Genomic DNA, 19554 nt, shown 5'->3' with positions numbered 1-19554 from the left:
TGTGTTCCTAGGGGATCAATGAGGAAAAATTTGATTCAAGAAAATTATAATGGGGAACTTAGGGGTCATTTTGGGGTCAATAAGACTCGAGAGTTAGTCACTAGATTCTACTTTTGGCCTAAAATGGATAAGGATATTAGGCAGTTTGTTGAATGTTGTGTGGTATGTCAAAATGAAAAAGGTACATCTTCTAACATAAGTATTTACCAGCCCCTTCCAATTCCTAGTAGGCCATTGGAGTGCTTAAGTATGGACTTTGTGGTAAGATTACCAAGGACAAAGCAGGGGCTTGACAATATTTATGTCATAGTGGATAGATTCAGTAAAATGGCACATTTTATCCCTTGCAGATTAGTCCATGATGCTTGCAAAATTTCTCATTTGTTCTTCAAAGAGGTGGTAAGAATTCATGGCTTACCTTTAAATATTATTTTGGATAGGAACAAAAAGCTCATGAGTTATTTCTAGAAAAATTTGTGGCAAAAGCTAGGCACAAATCTATTTTTTTGATCTGCCTATCATCACTAAACAGATGGCCAAACTAAGGTGGTAAATAGAAGTATTGGAAACTTGCTAAGGTGCCCTAAAAAGGAATATGGAAAAGTTTTGGATCAACTCATTGGGCAGGCTAAATGTATCTACAATGATATAGTCAATAGGTCAACTAGGAAAAGCCTATTTGAAATTGTTTATGGGTTACATCCTAGAGGGCTAATTGAACTAAGGGAACTAAAGGATGGTCCAAAAGGTAGTGGATATGCTGAAGAATTTTCCCATTCCATCAATAAAGTCCATGAAATAATGAGGAAGACCTTAACTAACAATGCTGAGAAACTCAAGCACAAGGTGGATGATAGTAAAAGAAATGTACAATTCCAAGTTAGAGATCTTGTGATGGTTCATCTACAAAAGGTGTGGTTATAGAACGGATTTACTCATAATATTCAAATGAGAAGGTTGGGACCTTGCCCAATACTGGTCAAGTATGGAAACAATGCATACAAGGTGGAGCTTCCTAAAGATATTGGGTTGTCACAAATTTAATAATGTTGCTGATCTAGTTAAGTAGAAAGGCCCTACTCCAAATGTTGATCAGATACTTAAGGAATGCATTCAAGATTTAGAAGACCTCCACTTAACTCCTACACCACCAAAGACAATTGAAAAGGTGCTTGACTCAAGAGTTTATAAGAAAAATAGGACAAAGTCTTATTGGGAACATCCTATCAAGTGGCATGGAAAAGATGATGAAGAGGCTACTTGGATCAAGGAAGTAGACTTCAAGGATTTGGGCATTAACTCCAGCTTACTCAATCCAAGGATGGATAAAACTCTTTGTTTTTAGGGGAGTATGGTGCACAAGAACATAGGCTAGCTCCTAGTCCTAGTTCCATACTTTGATTTTTGTCTTCTACTAACCTTAGCCAAGTCAGTTGGGTGTGTTTAGACCTAATAAGGTAATGTGTGTTTGCTTCTATATAGATTTTACTATGCTCAATCCATTCTAGATGTTTTTGCTTACCTTGTGTTTAGGCTATTAGTAAGAAAGATTAGGATTATGAGTCTTACACCCTAGAAGTCTAAGGAAATTTTTGTATTGAGCTTAATTTCTTGTCTATGGTATTATTACATCTTATTTCATAGGTTGGAGGGCATAAATTTTCATTTGATGAAAAGTTGGGAAAGATGTCAAAAATATGTCAATTGTTTCAAAAGTTGTAAATTAGGCCAAATTGGTCCAAATCAGGTAAGTTGATGTTTAGAAGACCAAATTAGGATCAGAAATCATAAAAATACAATAATAATCCTATTTGGAAGTTTCCAATGGTTAGATGCAAAAGTTGCTAGGAGTTGCAAAAAGTTGTCAGCAATTTTGAAAAGTTGCATGATAGGATTTGACAAGAAAGTTACATAGCACAAAGATGGAGTTGATAGTTATGGTAACTATGTAAAATCTTTGAGGAAACCTATAAAACTATGAAGGAGATCTATTCCAAGGGTTAGGATTTGTAACAAGTAAGTTTTGAAAAATAACAGTCATGAATTATTGTTCCAGATTTAACAATTTTTGTGCTTTTGATAGCATGAGTGGTTTACTAGATTGAAGGAATTATTTTTTCATTTGATCCATATATTTCATGTCCTTATAATATATTTTGTTTCATATTTCAAGTTATTAAGAGTTCATTTGTTCATAGTTAGAAAATATTTTGTAAATAGACAATCTACTACTCTTGTTTTGCCAATTTTGTGAAAAATGGCTCCCCCATGAACCCTCATAGTGGATTCATCATGGATTTGATGGATATAAAAGTGGAGTCCTTGTATAGTTTACATAGTGAAGGAGAGGCCTGGAAAAACTCTTTTTTTATTTTTCAAGTGATACCCTAGGCAAGCTTTCAATGCATGGCTAGGTGATGCAAGTAGTTTTTGATGGATTTAATGTGCTAGATAGTTAAATCTAAGAGTTTAAAAAGGATTTATTTATGAGGAAAATATGTGTGAAAGGAGAAGTTACCAAGACAATATTTACTATTCATTTCATTAGATCCTAGTGAGTGCTAATAAGAGAATATTTGAAACCCTTATTTTTAGGCATACAAGTAGAAAAGCGATCTCTGAAAAAGTTGAGATCCGAAGGCCCACAAAATCTTGAAGTACTTTCAAAAGGGTACTCACATTGGTGGAAATGTTTCACCTTGTTAAGGGAAATTTGGAGTTATAGTCTAAAAACTGAGTTTGGAGGCCTAATTCAACTAGGTCTAATTACAATAATTTTTCCTAGTTTGAAGGAATTGGTAGAGAAACCTATGGATTTTGAGATTAGGAATGTAATGGAAGTCTAAAATATTTCAAGTTGATTCCCTCGCTCCTTTTTGAAGGTAGAATGACCAAATTTATTAAAATTGAGAGGTTGGAGGATGAGATGAAAAGTCTCCATGATGGATGCAAGTTGTAAAAACATTGGTGTAGCTAGATAAGGAATATTGGAGGATAAGATAGCAATCCTTTTGAGAGTAGGGTTACAAAATCGAACTATAGTAGGCTAGAAGGAAAGTTTAGGTGAGTTATTAGTTAAAAAAAGGGCTAGAAGTTATTTAACTTACATCACATCTAAATCAATTTTCCTCAAAACCATTCATTTTCATCAACATGTGGCCCATAGTCTATTTTCAAAAAATAAATTCCACCTAATTTACCTATAAGGTGAGTACACACCATCCTTTATCACATAATTTCCAATTTAATATAGAGTCCAATACTAATATGGTATTGTCATAGGAATCACATTAATAATTCACAATCACAGGCACTAATGAATTTTTATATCATCATCATGAGTATAAAAATTAATATCACAAAAATATGAGACTCTGACATTAAGATTATAACATATCAATCTAACACTATCCAAAGATGAGTAATAATAATGAGAATAATTAAAATCTATGTCACCTTCTATTAGGTCCTCATGACTTATCAATCAAATAGCAAGAAATAATCCTAGAAGTCTTCTTAATGACATCCTTATGAAGATCTTCAACATGGACAACAATATGTGTTTCCCAACCATAGTCTTAAGGAATGTTATAACTACTCTTTCACTATCATCTCTCATCTCACATACCTAATCTTCCAATCCCTCTAGCAAGGATACCTTCACTAAATTAGTGTCTTATTAAGTGAATAAGAAGGGAGGTCTTACATCTTCCCCCTCATGGTTTCAACTATATCATAGAAGTTGATCATAGTTATACCTCTATTTAGGTTCTTTTATATAACCATATAGATCCCAATCTTATTTGTTAGAAATTCAATGTATCAATCATATACACACATCCATACTAGATGAAGACCTTTGGTTTCAATATAATACAATGAGATAAGTGACCTCCAACAATTATTAGGGTAATAATTTATTAATTGATAATATCTCAAATTGAAAGGTTTACATTAAAAACATTTTAAGAGTATAAATAGGACAAGGGAGTTCCTAAAGTACAAGGCCCTTATTACCACATAATCCTTAGTCATGACCTTATCAAGTCTATGTAATGATAGATCATCTCCTAAAAAGGCTTTATAGGATTTATCATTCCTTATATTTAGGATATAGGAAAGGGTGATGATAAGGGGTTCTCCTCTATTAGTCTTCAACTCTATAAGTTAAAAAAATGCATTTCTATAAACTCTACCCTTTACACAATTTAGTAGTAATCCACCTTGGTTATGGTTTTTCACATTACAACACATTTTACCAACAAATTTCACTAGAAAATACCTCAAAAAAGTAAACTTAAATCCAATGAATTTAAAAAAATAAAAATTCCATAACTAAAAGAAAATTCAAGAGTGGTGACAAGAGTAATCCTTAACTAAAATAAAAAGGACACGTCCTTGAGGAAAATTGGGACCATAAAAATGATACTAGGACAAGTAACCCAAATTTACATGATTCATTGTTGGTAATAACAAGAAAAGTAAAATAAATATTAATAAGGAAGTAGAGAAATTATCCATGTCATTGAATAATTTTTAAATTACCAACACAAATTAGCTATTCCACAGTTACTAAGGGGACATGGGGAAATGGTGGCATGTTGACTATTCTTGTAGCGATTAGAAGGCTATATTTTACTAAAAGATTGATGACCTTTTTTCCATATGGTTATAATTATGGTTGCTGCTAGACACTTTTCAAAAGTATTGAAGAATAATCTACAAGGCCATGATAGCATTCGCTTGCTCCTAATTAGATTTTTTCTATTGTGTTATTTACTGAAGTATATCAAGATATCTAAGTTGTTTCCATGTAATAGTTATGTCATTCTCTCCATTAAAATTTGGTTTAACAAATATCTTCCTTATAGTAGAAAGTTAATAACCTCATACTTCTATGTTTAATGTTTTTTGACACAATCCTCAAGGTTACTATCACATCATCTAGCTCTTAAAACTCATACATGTTCTTAATTTCATGAAAATAGAGAAAATTAAAATATTGGTATTTTTGAAAGGACTTAGCGAGTTGATTATCTTATTATACTATAAATCGAATTGACAACTAATTATGTTCCCACTAGGTACATACTTATTAACTTAATCAATATAGATAACCTTCTACTAGATTATATTATTAGGTAATTCCAATATTTATACTCATTGGATTATGTAGAACTAATTTATACAATTATACTACACAATTTGGCTCCCTAAAATTTAAAGTTATTTAAGGCCCTAATGGATAAATTATTCTTCACATCAAAACTTTATGTTACTAAGGAATATTATTAACTATATCTATTATTTTTAGTTTTTTAGTTATTTATTTTTATTTGTTTATTTATTTTTTAAACCACAAAGAGAACATGCCATTACCTCTTAGGCACAATGGACTATTTCACCAAAATCTTACCACCACCTTGCAATATTGCTTATAGTGTACTAAAATACTCACTTAGAAATTAATCCAAGGAGGTTAATAGCTTCATTTGGGTAGAGTCAATACTTAATTTATTATAGTGCCCAACGTAAGAGGTTAGGTCCAAACACTAATAATTAATAGTTGATTCTTAATATTAGATGGGTTTATTAAAAAAAAAATCATAAACTAATTATATTAAGGGAATAATTGATATCTTCTCAGCTTGTCCACTTATTTATATAATCCTAACTTTATAAAAAAAATTTACTTAATTGGTCACATTAAAATATTGAAGTAAGAATTCCTATAGCTAAAAGGATTTTAAGACTAATGATTGAAATAAGCACTCTCACCTAACCAGCACATCAAACTCAAGCTTATAAAAATGAAGGGGTAAAATTAGAATATTTAATTTACTCCTTCCTTAAAAATAATTCCCTTCTCTTGAAATTATGAACTTATAAACTTCTATATGTTTCACAAAAAATAAAAAAATACTACTATGTTTATGGAATTCATATACTAAACTATCCCACTTAGGTTTCATGCTTCTTAAATGATATTGCAATTAATTGATTTAAATGCACTTTATAGTCCATCCACCCATGCTTATAATAATATTCACAATTATTATAATTTAACATGTCATAATAATGTTCACAATTTATAATTTAAGGTCATTGGCTATTTGACTTCATGATATAATCAATTTTCTATAGAATCAACATCTACTTAAGACTACACCTTCACCTTCACGTGCCTCATTCTATTAAATTTATTTTAAAACTAATAACCGTTAATCCAAAGAAATTATTACACTCATTATCTAAGGAGATTAAAAAATGAAATTATAATATAATTCAATACTCATGAAAGTGTTAGAGTGGGGTTTTCGTTGCACCAAAATATTGATCTATCAATGCTCAATACAACCACTCAACTTATAGTACACAAGAGGCGATTAAGCCCTTGTCACAAATCTTGAGGGGAGTGCTGATAAAATTTCTAAAAATCTCCTCATTAGCATTACCTAAATGTTTGAGGATTTGAACCTATGACCAAGCTTTGATACCACTTGTTAGAGTGGGGTTGTCATTGAACCAAAAGATTGATCTATCAATGCTTGATACAACCACTCAACTTATAGGACATAGGAGGCAACTAAGCCCTTGTCACAAATCTTGAGGGGAGCGCTGATCAAATTTCTTACAGAAAGATGTTATGACTCCCCTTAGATACTTATTAATCTTACCCTAGAATTACTAACCTAACCCAAGTGTTTAAATCTCTTACTATCTTATTGCACTTGACTCTTCTTACATTAATTTTAAATCCTTATGTAATTAAGATTTTAATTAACTATAGTCTTTAAAAGAAATTAAAATTAATATTTGGTAAATTTAATGACATCTAAAATCTAGAAATCACTTGAAATGATACTAAAATTTAGTAATGATGATATTGTCTTCATAAGGTTCCTCTTATACTTCTAAGGTCACTTTGGACTTTAAACTTAAAATATAAAGTTCCCCATAGAAAAATTAGATGATTAACATAAATTATTATTAATGTTGTTGTTGTTATATTCTATTGCCAATTGAAAAGGATCAATAACTATAATATTTTATTTTATTGATATTCTTACAAAATTGATCCTATGGTTAATTTAATTAATCCAACTTTATATTTTTTAATTACTCTTAATCATGTAAAAAAAGTTTCATACTCTTAAACTCTAAAAATTAATGTTAGTCTTAGAAATGGCCATAGGTCTTTCTTACAAAAGTCATGGGATCATTTTTTTTAGTCCCTATTTGTATACCCTTTTGAAGTCAAAGATAAAAGGGTCAATAATAAATTTATGTAATATTCATAAGATAAAGAATTCTAATTCAAATCTCTCAACCTGAAGGGAAGGTAAATTCCATTTAGGATAGTCTCATTTGTACTAGTAATTGTTCCACTTATGAGAACCCTAATTTTCTATTTAAAATAACATACCACTCCATCTATATCATGCTTCTTGTCCTAACCCTAGCTCATATACATCCAATCTATTTTCTACCATTTAAAACCCTAATACAAAAAGACTTGTTTCTATATTGAAGGAAGTAGGGAAGGTGATGTGACTACCAATATTGCTTCTTCCCCAAGCTTTCTTAGGGTCTCCTTAGGTCATACACTTGACCAACTCAAGCTTCTATCTACCCTAGGCTTCTTAGGACACTATAAAATAGATCCTAACTATTCAATTGGTACACATCAATAAGGTAGAATGACTTGCTTGCTAATCCCCATCAACACAAATAACCCCAAATGCCCATTTGACCTCCCAATGGATGGATGGTCACCTTGGAATAATTATGGTCTCCCTTCAAGATTCCAAGCCAAAAAGTACACTAAAACCCTAATTGAGTTCCAATCCACAAGTGAAAATGCTTTCAAGTGCTTGTAGAAAGGCTACTAGAATTAGCCCTCCAAATTCACTAAAACATCAATATCTCGCAAAAATCCTTAACATGGGGTCAAAGAAACCACCATTCAAAATATCATTTTCAGAGAACTTAAGGATTTTTGAGGTCTAGGGTTTCTAAATTTTATATATTGTATAGGCATAATTTTAGCCTAAAATCAAGGGTTTTAAGGGTTTGTATGTTGTCTAATTTAAAAACTTGATTTCCACACCTTCAAGAACCCACAAAAACCTACCACTTGGCTTGGGGTTACATCACTCCTTCCTTCAACATATTTCTTGCTTGTGTTGAAGTCTCCATACATTCAACCTCACCTATCTACTCTGCAACAACCTATGATGCTTGTAAGGTTTCATAATAGATGAAGATAATCATGCCGCTATCTTCCTCAAGGATACTATATCTATTCTTAAGACTACCTATTCCATCATGTAATACAATTTAATTTCCAACCCATGGACGTAGGAGTTGAAATAGGTCAACAAAGTATGTGCACTAAGTTCCTTTAAGAGTCTTAACACCTATGTTGCAGGAAAGTAAAATGCATGAAAGGAATCTATACTACTGTGACAAAATAGTAAACACATTTGGAGTAACAATAGATAACTACAAAAATATTTGGAAAATGAATCTACACTAGTTAACAACTCAAAACACCCACCATGACCATTTTCGCAAGTGCTATAGAAACTTTCATAGTAACAATGTTGTAGGACTAATACAATAAATCCATCTTGAAAATAGGAAATTGTAAGGAATGAATCTATTCTACCTAAATCTATTCCACCTCCCAAGTGAGCCCCCTTGGTTGGTTTAAACTAACTAAGAACACAACAAGTATTCCAAAATCACTCTTTCATTAAAATTCTTCTTTGATTACATCGACTGAATAATTCATGAAGAACAAAAAAAGAGTAACTTTTGAATGTTTTCTCATTACTAAATCACTAAGATGATCCAAATCAATTATATAGAGATTTTATACTTATTAAAAACATGACATAAAAGCCTTGAATGAACATCACCAGAAAAGAAGGTAGAAAATCAAACATGACATAGACATTTATTACTAAACAACATAACAACAACTTGTAGGAAATATAGCAAGTTAGGTCTTCCTGGATTTTTTGGAACAATAACTCCTCTACAGGTGTGTCTTATCCATAGGAACTAAATTGCACTTTCCTTGCCATGACTAGTCTCCATCATTCCTCTTACTTTAATGTAGTAATCACTACCCTTTGCATCACTCTTCATTTCCTAAAAGTTAGAAACATTTGAAACACATATGCAAGATAACATTCCTACTCTTATTCAGATATTAGAACATAGCTTAAAATATTTATATGAAATACTACATTCTATGTATAATATTAAACAAAGTATTTCATACACACTATCCATAGATTTAGTAAGTCCTTGCTATCTCTAGCATAAGTTCACAAGAAATTTACACAAATGTTTTGGAAATGTTTTTGACAAAGCACAAAGAGTAAGTCCAAACTATAAAAACTATATCAAAATTAAGATATTAATACGCCTCATCATTTTCCCCCCACTATTAAAATCCTTATCCTCAAGTATTATACTTCTTTTCCATAGCTCCAAAGTCTCTCACTATAGTTTTCCCTTGCTTCCCACTTTTGAAAGTATAGAAGAATCCTCTAGTGTGCTTCCAATGATCAACTAGGTGTTCCTCAACCAATGGATCTAGTTTGGTAGCATTATTATCATAAAGAGGCCAAAGAAGAGTAGGAGGCTAAAAATTCAATGGCATCCATAGTTCCTTTCTTATTTGTCTTCCTAGTTGTATACACTTGGCCATCTATTAACAACTACCTCATAATTGACAAGCCTATGTGGTTCTGCCTTTTTGAAAGCTTCTGGGAATTAGTTCCATCAATTCCTAAGCCCTACAATAGCTCTTTTTTGTATAAAGCTTAGAAGTCTCAGATACTCTTTATAGACCTTTTTTCTTTCTACAAATACTTTCCCCCTAATCTCTAGTTTTAGTCTCCCACAGGTTAATATGAACCAGTCTCTTAGAAGGTTATCAGGCTTACGTAATTCACCTCGTAGTGGTAATGGTTCAAATTTCTCAAGATCTCTATAGGTATCTAACCACCTATCATAATTTTTCTTATTGTGCATCTAGGAAATTAGAGCTTTGAGGTGAACATCCCCTATGTAAAGTAGAGGATTCCAATCCATCTCATGTGGAATTATAAAATTATATAAATAAAGTTTACACAATAAATTATTCTGCCATGAAGGCAAAGTTTGATACACATTGTAAAAATCTTTAGCATTTTTAAATTCATAATCAACATCCCCTATTATCATCATTAGTTGAAATAGCAAAAACTACCCATTCAAACAAAGGGAATACACCCTAGGTGGTGGTCTATAGGCCATCACTTGGTTAGCCAACTTTAAAGACTTACTCATTTATTGTTTCTATTACTCAAGTTGCTCTTTTAGTGACTCAATTTCCTCATCTTTGTCAAATATTGTTTTTTTCATTTGGTCCCTTTCTTGCCTCCATAAGGCCTTTTGAAAAATGAAGTGATTGTAGAGACCAAATAATATAGATTGAATTGTAGATGAAGGGAATTCTCGATCCATATATTTCTTCTTTTGTTTCTTAGCAACTTGTTGGAAGTAACAGGTATACTAGGAGGATCTATAAAGTATGATAGAAACATTAGAATATATAGGGACTAATGTCAAAGTAGGTTGATCATTTTCAATGGCTTTTCTTGAGATAATAGTGGGATTCAACTCACTCCTTTCCTAATTTTCCTATGGCATTTCATTATTAGACTCATTTTCATTTGTTTCCACATTTTGGGGTTCCAACCATATAGGAGAGTCCTCTAGAACATTCTCAACCATTGATTTTTTATGAGATTTTGAAATTGAAGAATTTAGATTTTTAGTGGAAACTAGGGATATTTGAACTCACATGTGAGGGGTTTGACACATAGGAACCTCTTTAACTTCTACTATTTTGCAAGTCTGCTTTGGTTTAGGTGCAATTGGAGTAGACGCTACAAGAGTGGTTGCTACATGAACAAACCTTTTTCTCTTTGTCACTTTAATAGAAGGATTTTGGACATCCTTTTCAAGATTAGGGCTCTCTTTACCAACCTTACACTTTCCTTTTTCTCTAGAAGAGCTAGGAATATTACCCTCTGAAATAGGCTCAATAGGTTTATTAGGAGAGGTTAATGTTGGTTCTTTTTCTATTTCAGCCAAATTTTGACTAGGCTCTGCAATTTTTTCCTCATTCCCTAAATTTTGTTGGACATGGTTGGCTTGAGGCTGCAAGGTTTTAAATTCAACAAAGTTTGCCCATGATATAGGGGAGGAATTCCTAAGAGACCTTTCAACTAAAAGTTTGATGAGGGCATGATTAGAAATCAAATTTTCATTTCCTTTATGAGTTTCTTCAATGATAATACACACCATATTATAAAGAAAACTGGGGACATTAACTTGAATGTTATGTCTTATACAACTGAGCAACTTAAAATGGTGAGCATGGAATTTTGAAAACCTACCTTCACAGGTCAAATACCTGATGATATGGGTTGCCAATTCCGGATACAGAGCTAGAAGAGAGAGTCTTTTACACCCTTGCTTTTAAATGTCCAGTAGAGGGTCATGCAACCAAGATAACTACGCTTGTGATGACCTGACATCATGTTCATTTGGATAATGCTCCCCATTAGCTAGTAGTCCTATGACTTTTGCTATCTGCTTCTTAATAGAAATTACTTTAAATCCCTATATTGTGGCTTCCTCTTCATCAAATGTTCTCATAAACTCCATTGCTACTTCTTCGTTGAGCTTAGTTAACTGCAGGAAGTAGCCAAGCCATCCACATGCATGAAATCATCGAACTGCTTCTATTTCTACAAGTAAAATGCTATGAACAACTAGATCATGTCTCCACAAGTTTCCTCCCATATTCAAAATGCTTAGCCTCAAATTTCTCTATTCTCACCACGCTGATAAGTTTTACCCCTTTAAAACTTCTGCAAATATCCTCTTCTTAGAATTTCAAATTAATCTTTTTGAGAAATGTGGATACCACATTTTCTTAACAAGACTCCCTTATGTTTTCATGTAAAATAATGATGCAATTAATTATGAAGGACATAAAGGTTTAATTGGAAGTGTTCTTGTAATAAGTCATAGTCCTTTTTCAATCATTTCAATCATAGGAGATCTTTCCCAAATTATAATGAAAATGTACGACAGATACAAAAAGATTTAAAAAAATGAAAATCAAACCACTACTAAAGTACAACCTATAATGTGGACATATCTAAGGTAATGTGGAGATGACACTTGGAAATTAATACACTTTCTTGGCCCCCCACTAAATTTTGACAAGTGTCTACACTTAAAATTTTGGCATAGAAATGAAAAATTGGCTTAAGGTTTATACGATACATTTAATGTAGTATTATATATAAATATCAAAACCTATGTGCTAAAAATGAATAAGGAGTAAAAAACATCGTACCTAAAATTTTTAGAGCATAATTTCACATGCAAATTGATGTGGTGGCAAAGTTTGATGATTGCAGAAAAGTTGCCAACGATATGGTTTATTCAAAGCAATAAAGGATGATAGATAAAGAAATGAGATGAGTTGATATGAAGAAAAAGAAAAATGAATAAAAGAATGGATCTCATGTATTAAATAAGGTTTTATTATGAGTTCTCATTAAAGGTTGGTCATGGTATGGCTATAGGAAGATGGTTTGCACCCTCTACTGTAGGAATTGTGTTCATAGGAGCTTGTAAACTATTTAGTTAGAACTACTATAGGAACTCATCTTTGGTCTATGGTTTATGATAGAGGTGCAACCTGTGGCCATTTACAAGTAATTTGAACTCGACAGGATCAATGGTTGTCAGTTGGACTACTCCATTATCAAATACATACTAAATTTCATAAGGTCCTAGCCATCGAGTCTACAACGTTCCTAGATTCTCTTTGAAACAAGAATCATATAGGAGAGCCCAATCTCCCACTTGGAATTCTTTATTAAAAATATGTGTGTCATGCCACTTCTTTCACTACTATTGAATGATTTTTGTTCTTTCCAATGTTGTCTTTCTCATTTCATCTAGTGAATTCAAGTGGAGAAGTCTCTCTTCTTGTGTTGTAGAAAGACTGATGTTCAATTCCAAAGAAGTGCGCAATGTTTTATGATCAAATTCAATAGGAAAAATTGATAATTTTCCATACACAAGTTCAAATATATTAAATCTAGTCACTATCTTCCATGTAGTTTGGTATGCCTAGATAGCTTCAATTAACCTACTTCTCCAATCTTTCCTATGTATTTGCATTGTCTTGGTCAAAATGACCTCAGTTTCTCTGTTGGTGAGCTCTACTTTCCCATTTTCTTGAGGGTGATAAGGATTGGATTTCTAGTGCCTTATGTTATATTCTTTCATAACTTCAGTGATCAACTTTGATGTGAACTAGGCACCTTGATCTGTGACAAGTTCTCTAGGAACTCCGTAGCATGTAAATATTTCCTCATATAAGAATTTAGCTACTTTCTCATCTCTTGCATCTGTGTATACTAAGATGTAGGATTTTTCATTTGATGGTGGGTCAATTAGACCTATAAAGTCCATACCCCACTTGTAAAAGGGTGTTACAATAATCTATGGATCAAGTGACATCTCATTTGACTTGGCTGGCTGATCCATCCTTTGGCATTTGTCACACTTGGTGGTATAATTTGTTGCATGCTTATGTAATGTTGGCTAATAATATCTAGTCATAAGTACCTTTAGTATTGTTCTTTTTCCTACAAAATGGCCTCTACATGGTTTGTCATGATAGACATGTAGTATGTCATATATCTCATCCTCCTTGACACATTTCCTCATGATCTAATCTGGTCTAGTATAGAAGAGATTGTTATCTATCCATGAATAATAAAATATTTTCTCTACTATCTTCCTCTTGTCTTTGTGAGAGAAGTGTGGGGGCATTCAATTTGAAGAAAGATTGTTTTCTATTCTTGCATGCCATGGTGTATGAATTTCTATGTGGAATAAATGCTCATTTGGAAAGGTATCTTCAATTGGAGTAAGATCTTCATTAGTAATGTGCAATCTAGAAAAATAATAAACAACTATGTTGGAGTTTCCTGGTTTATCAATAATGGTAATATCAAACTCTTGCAATAATAGGAGCCATCTTGCTAATCTACTAGTTACAATAGGTTTTTTCATTAAGTACCTTATAGCTGAGTGGTCAGTATGAAAAAAAAAGGATATCAAATTACATAATGTCTAAATTTTTTCAATGCATAAACTATAGCTAAAATTTCTTTCTTAATTATTGTGTAGTTTAGTTCAAGACCATGGAGACTTTTACTAATATAGTAGATTGCATTTTCAAGGTTAGTAGGCTTTTTTCCTAATACAACACCTAAAACATAGTATGATGCATCCGTATGGATATGAAATGGAATTGATCAATCTGGTCCCTTTAGAATTGGTGCTATGGCCATGAGTTTCTTAAGTTGTGGGAAAGATTCATTACATATAGGTGTCCAAATGAATTTAGCTTCTTTAGTAAAAAATGTATACAAAGGACTAGCTATTTTATTGAAATCTCTTATGAAACACCTATAATAGACAAGATGACCTAAAAAAGATCTGGCATCCTTTGATTTTTTAGGTATGGAAAATGTTAGAATTTCCTCTATCTTAGCCAGATCCACTTGTATTTCTATAGCTGATATAAAATGACCAAGCACCACTCCTTCTTGCATGAGCATGGAAAATTTCTCACTATTGAGTGATAAATTATGTTATTTGCATTAGACAAGAACATTTTCAACATTCATCAGGGCTTCCTCAAAGGTGACTTCAAATGCTGTGAAATCATCCATGTATATTTCCATGTAGTCATGCAATATATTAGTAAAAATGCTGATTACAACTCTTTGAAATGTTGCGAGAGCATTACACAAGCCAAATGGCAAGAAAAAATATGCAAAAGTACCCCATGGGCATGTAAATGTGGTTTTATCTTGATCTTTAGGAGCTATACTTATTTGGTTATAACCACTATACTCATCAAGAAAAGAAAAATATTTTTGGCCAGCCAAAGTGTTTAGAAATTGATCAATAAAGGGTAAAGAAAAATGACCCTTCTTGGTTTCCTTATTCAATTCTCTATAATCTACACAAATATTCCACTTCCCTCCCTTTTTAGGTACTATAAACAGAGGTGATACCCATCTACTATCAAATATATGAAACTTTTGCGGTTTTGTTTTAACTATTTCATTGAGTTCTAGATTAATCCTCCTCTAGGGTTGATAGAGTGGTATGAATCCTTCATTGATATATATTCTATGAGTGGATAATGTAGGAATTAACCCTTTCATATCCCCATAGCCCCATGAAAAATCCTTTTCACATTTTTGAAGAAGCTTTGTTAACTATTTGATCTATTTGGGAGGTAGTTTGTGATTGGCATGGAGATTATGACCTTTTGACAACTCAATAGTAGTTGTGAGATCAACCATAGAAACTTCAAAGATTGGACTTGTATCTAGTTCACATGGTAAAAGATAAGTGATAATGTCTAGCTACTTGGGCAAAAAACAATTCTCATTAAATTCCTAATATGTAGTTAGTTCCAACATAGAACTATTAGATACATCCTTTTCTACCACACAAGTATTATTAAGAATACTATGAATTATTGAATCCTCTTCCTATAGCTTTAGCAAAGATTGTCTATTCAGCATCATAAGCTTTTCTATAGAGTTTAACTCTTCCTCTCCATCCCCTAAATCTAGCCATATGGATGTGCTTAAATCTGGTTGGAGTTGTGTTGGAGGATATAGGTCAAATTTTGTTGTTGCCTATCCATCTGATATGGTCATACTCCCTGACCTACAAATTATATTTGCATCAGTTGTAGCTAACCATGGTCATCCTAAAATGATAGGGTAACCTGATAAGTTGACTTTTGGGGATAAAATCATGAAATTTGTAGGGTACTTTAGAGATTCTATGGTTACTACTATGTCTTCTATCATCCCATTAGGAATAATAGTAGAACAATCTACAAGTTGCAAAATTTTTGGGTAGCCTTAATCCTTCTATAGTTAGCTTTTTCATAGTATCCTTAGTCATAATATTTATAGCAGCACCAAGATCAATCAAAGCATTTTTAAAAAATTGACCATTTATAATCACATTCACAACTCGACTTCCTAGATCAAAATATTTAGGGTTAACCAATTTTTCTAACATAATATCAACCAATTGTCCTACAACATGGATTGTAGTTGGGTCCTTTTTCTTTCTCCCAAGTTTTTTCAAACAGGATTCTTTGATGGATTTTCCATAAATAGGAACATCTTTAATAGCTTGGAACAAAGGAATTTGGATATGCATGTTCTTTAGCTGATCAATGATGTCAAAGGATTGTTCCTCTAATTGTGTAGGTTTACTTTGTATGAGCTTTTGTGGAAAAGGAGGTTCAACTAGTGTTTGAGTTTGAGTTGAGCTAGTTACATTGGTTGGGTGAACCGTTTTGTGGTAGAGAAGTTTTTGGTTATGGTGCTATAGTAATCTATGGTATTTCAGTTATGAGAGGTGGTTTAGGTGCTAGTAGGGTTATACCAAATCTCAAATGTATATCTACAATATTTAGAGCATAAGAAAGATATTGCCGAGCATCAACAAAATACATGGGTTTTTGTGGTTGTTGGTTATTTGGATTTGGCCAAGGTTGTACAGGAAACTAAGTCTACTTTTGAGGTCTAGAACTTGTGGGTGGTGGCATTAGAGTAGGTTGTTGGACTAGAGGTAGTAGTTGTGGATTACCATGATTTTGGTTAGGCCATTGCTAAGGTCCTCTCCATTGGTTTGTAGACTGCCAATTCCCTTGGGTGGTTGCCATTGGTTCTATTGATTTTGCTATTGATTATTTTACTAGTTAGACCACTAGTTGTTTTGCTAGTTTAGTAGGGAAGGTTGGGAGTACTAAGGTCATTGAAGCTATTGTGGATTATTTTTCCAAGCACTATTCCAATTAGGTTGACTATATTGTGGAGGACCTTGGGCACTATGGTTTTGCCATTGATTACCATATTGATTTGAATTTTGTAAAGGGTCTTGAGGCATACCTTGATGTGAGGCCCATGGTCTACATTGAGAAATGAAGAGTAATTTCTCATCCTCTCCTTCTATCTTGATTTACTCAATTGGAAGATGATGATTTTTCATGCTAGCAACCAATTTGCATTGACAATCTTTCTTCTACTTCCGATAGTGTGGACAGTACTTAGCTAATTATAGTTTAGCTTTTGAATTTTTTTATTTTTAGTCATTGTGTCAAGATGTGTAGCAACATCATTTATAATGTCTTACTTGAAATTTGAGAGTAGATTAGATATCTTAGGCTTTGAAATACCCTGATTGTTCCCTTTAACAGCTATGGACCAATGCCCTCTGCCTTACTTCATAGTTGACCTTGAGTAGTTAAGACAAATTTTCTTGAGCTCATCTTAAGAAGATTGATATACATCAGCACCAGCCATTAGGTCTAGTGCTTCCAAAAAATTATTGTTCACCCCTCTCAAGAAGACTAGTTTCTATGAATCCTCCACTAGTACATGCTACAAGTTCTTTTATAGTGTATACAAGAAATGTGAAACATAGTCTTCCAATGTTTCATCCTCCTTTTGTGATATTCTAAAGATATCATCTCCTCTTGGATCATTCCCCTTGCAATACTCTTTGTATTTCTCCAGAAATGGAGTTTTCATTTCATCCTAGGTACCTGCTGCATTGGCTCCTAAACCCATGAACCATCATAAGGCTTATTTTTTCAATGTTGCTGGAAATAACTTAAGCTTATGAGCATCAGTGTTATAGTACAAGCTATGATAGAGTATGTCAAACTCAAACAAGAAAGTATTAGGATATTTAGTTGCAAGGCCATAGAACCTTGGAAGAGAAGTTGTGGGTATATTTTTGAGATTAGCATTGATTATGAGGCTTCAGAGAGGAAATAGAAACATAGGTTGTGCCATTAGTGGAGGTATTTTATTATGGGGTTGCTTTTGAAAAGGAACATTGGCTACGAGATTGTCAAAAACAAGTGGATCTAGACTAGAACTATTAAGAAAGCTAGCCAAAATTATTTGCAAAAGGTTGAAGACCACTTGTGTCCAAGGGTTCTGCTCTAGAGGAATATCTTGTAGGAAAATCAAGGCTTTCATCCTCAAAAGGAAACTCAAATTCTTCTTCAATTTCTTCATTCAAATTAACAAACTCCCATGGAATAAATCTCCCATATTCATCTCGTTGTCTTCCTATTTGATGCATGTAATTGAATTGGTGACTTGTTAATCATGCCCATAACTTTATGGTTTTTAGCTAACAAACTAATCTGAAAATAAATAACTTATGAAGGTTCCTAGTTTGACACCATCCCCAGCAATGGCACCAAAAATGTAAGGTTTCATAATAGATGAAGATAATCATGCCATTGTCTTCCTCAAGGATACTATATCTATTCTGAAGACTACCTATTCCATCATGAAATACACTTGAATTGTCAACCTAGGGATGTAGGACTTGAAATGGGTCAGCACAATATGTGCACTAAGTTCCTTTAAGAGTCTTAACACCTATTCTATAGGAAAGTCAAATGCATGAAAGAAATCTATACTACCATGACAAAATAGTAAACACACTTTGACTATCGATAGATAACTATAAAAAGCTTTGGAAAAAAAATCTAAACTAGTTGACAACTCAAAACATCCACCATGACCATTTTCAACAAGTGCTGCAGGAACTTTCATAGTAACAATATTATAGGACTAATACAGTAAATCTATCTTGAAAATAAGAAATTACAAGGAATGAATCTACTCTACCTAAATCTATTCCACCTTCCAAGTGGGCCCCCTTGGTTGGCTTCAACTAACTAAGAACACAACAAGTAGTCCAAAATCACTCTTTCATTAAAATCCTTCTTTGATTACATCGACTAAATAATTCATGAAGAACAAAAAAAGGGAAACTTTTGAATCTTAAACCAACATTGTTTATTTTCTCATTACTAACTTGCTAAGACAATCCAAATCTATTATATATAGGATTGGATACTTATTAAAACCATGACATGAAAGTCTTGAACAAACATCACTAGAAAAGAAGGTAGAAGATCAACAATGACATAGTACATTTATTACTAAGCAATAGAATAACAACTTGGAGGAAAAATAGTAGGTTGGGTCTTCTTGGATTTTCTAGAATAGTAACTCCTTTGTAGGCACAACTTATCCATAGGAATTGAACTGTTCTTTCCTTGCCATGATCACTCTCCATCATTCCTCTTCTTTTAATGTAGTAAGCACCACCCTTTGCATCACTCTTCATTTCCTAAAAGTTAGAAAAATTTGGAAGACATATGCAAGATAACATTCCTACTCTTATTTAGATATTAGAACATAGCTTAAAATATTTATATGAAATACTGCATTCTATGTATAATATTAAACAAAGTATGTCATACACAATACCCATAGGTTTAGTAAGTCCTAGCTATCTCTGGCATAAGTTCACAAGAAATTTACA

The sequence above is a fragment of the Cupressus sempervirens genome, chromosome 8, assembly GCF_028749045.1.
Source record: "Cupressus sempervirens isolate cs-2001-9-10 chromosome 8, ASM2874904v1, whole genome shotgun sequence".
In the NCBI taxonomy this organism is placed as follows: Eukaryota; Viridiplantae; Streptophyta; class Pinopsida; order Cupressales; family Cupressaceae; genus Cupressus; species Cupressus sempervirens.
The sequence above is the reverse complement of the archived record's forward strand: the minus strand, read 5'-3'. Positions refer to the sequence as shown.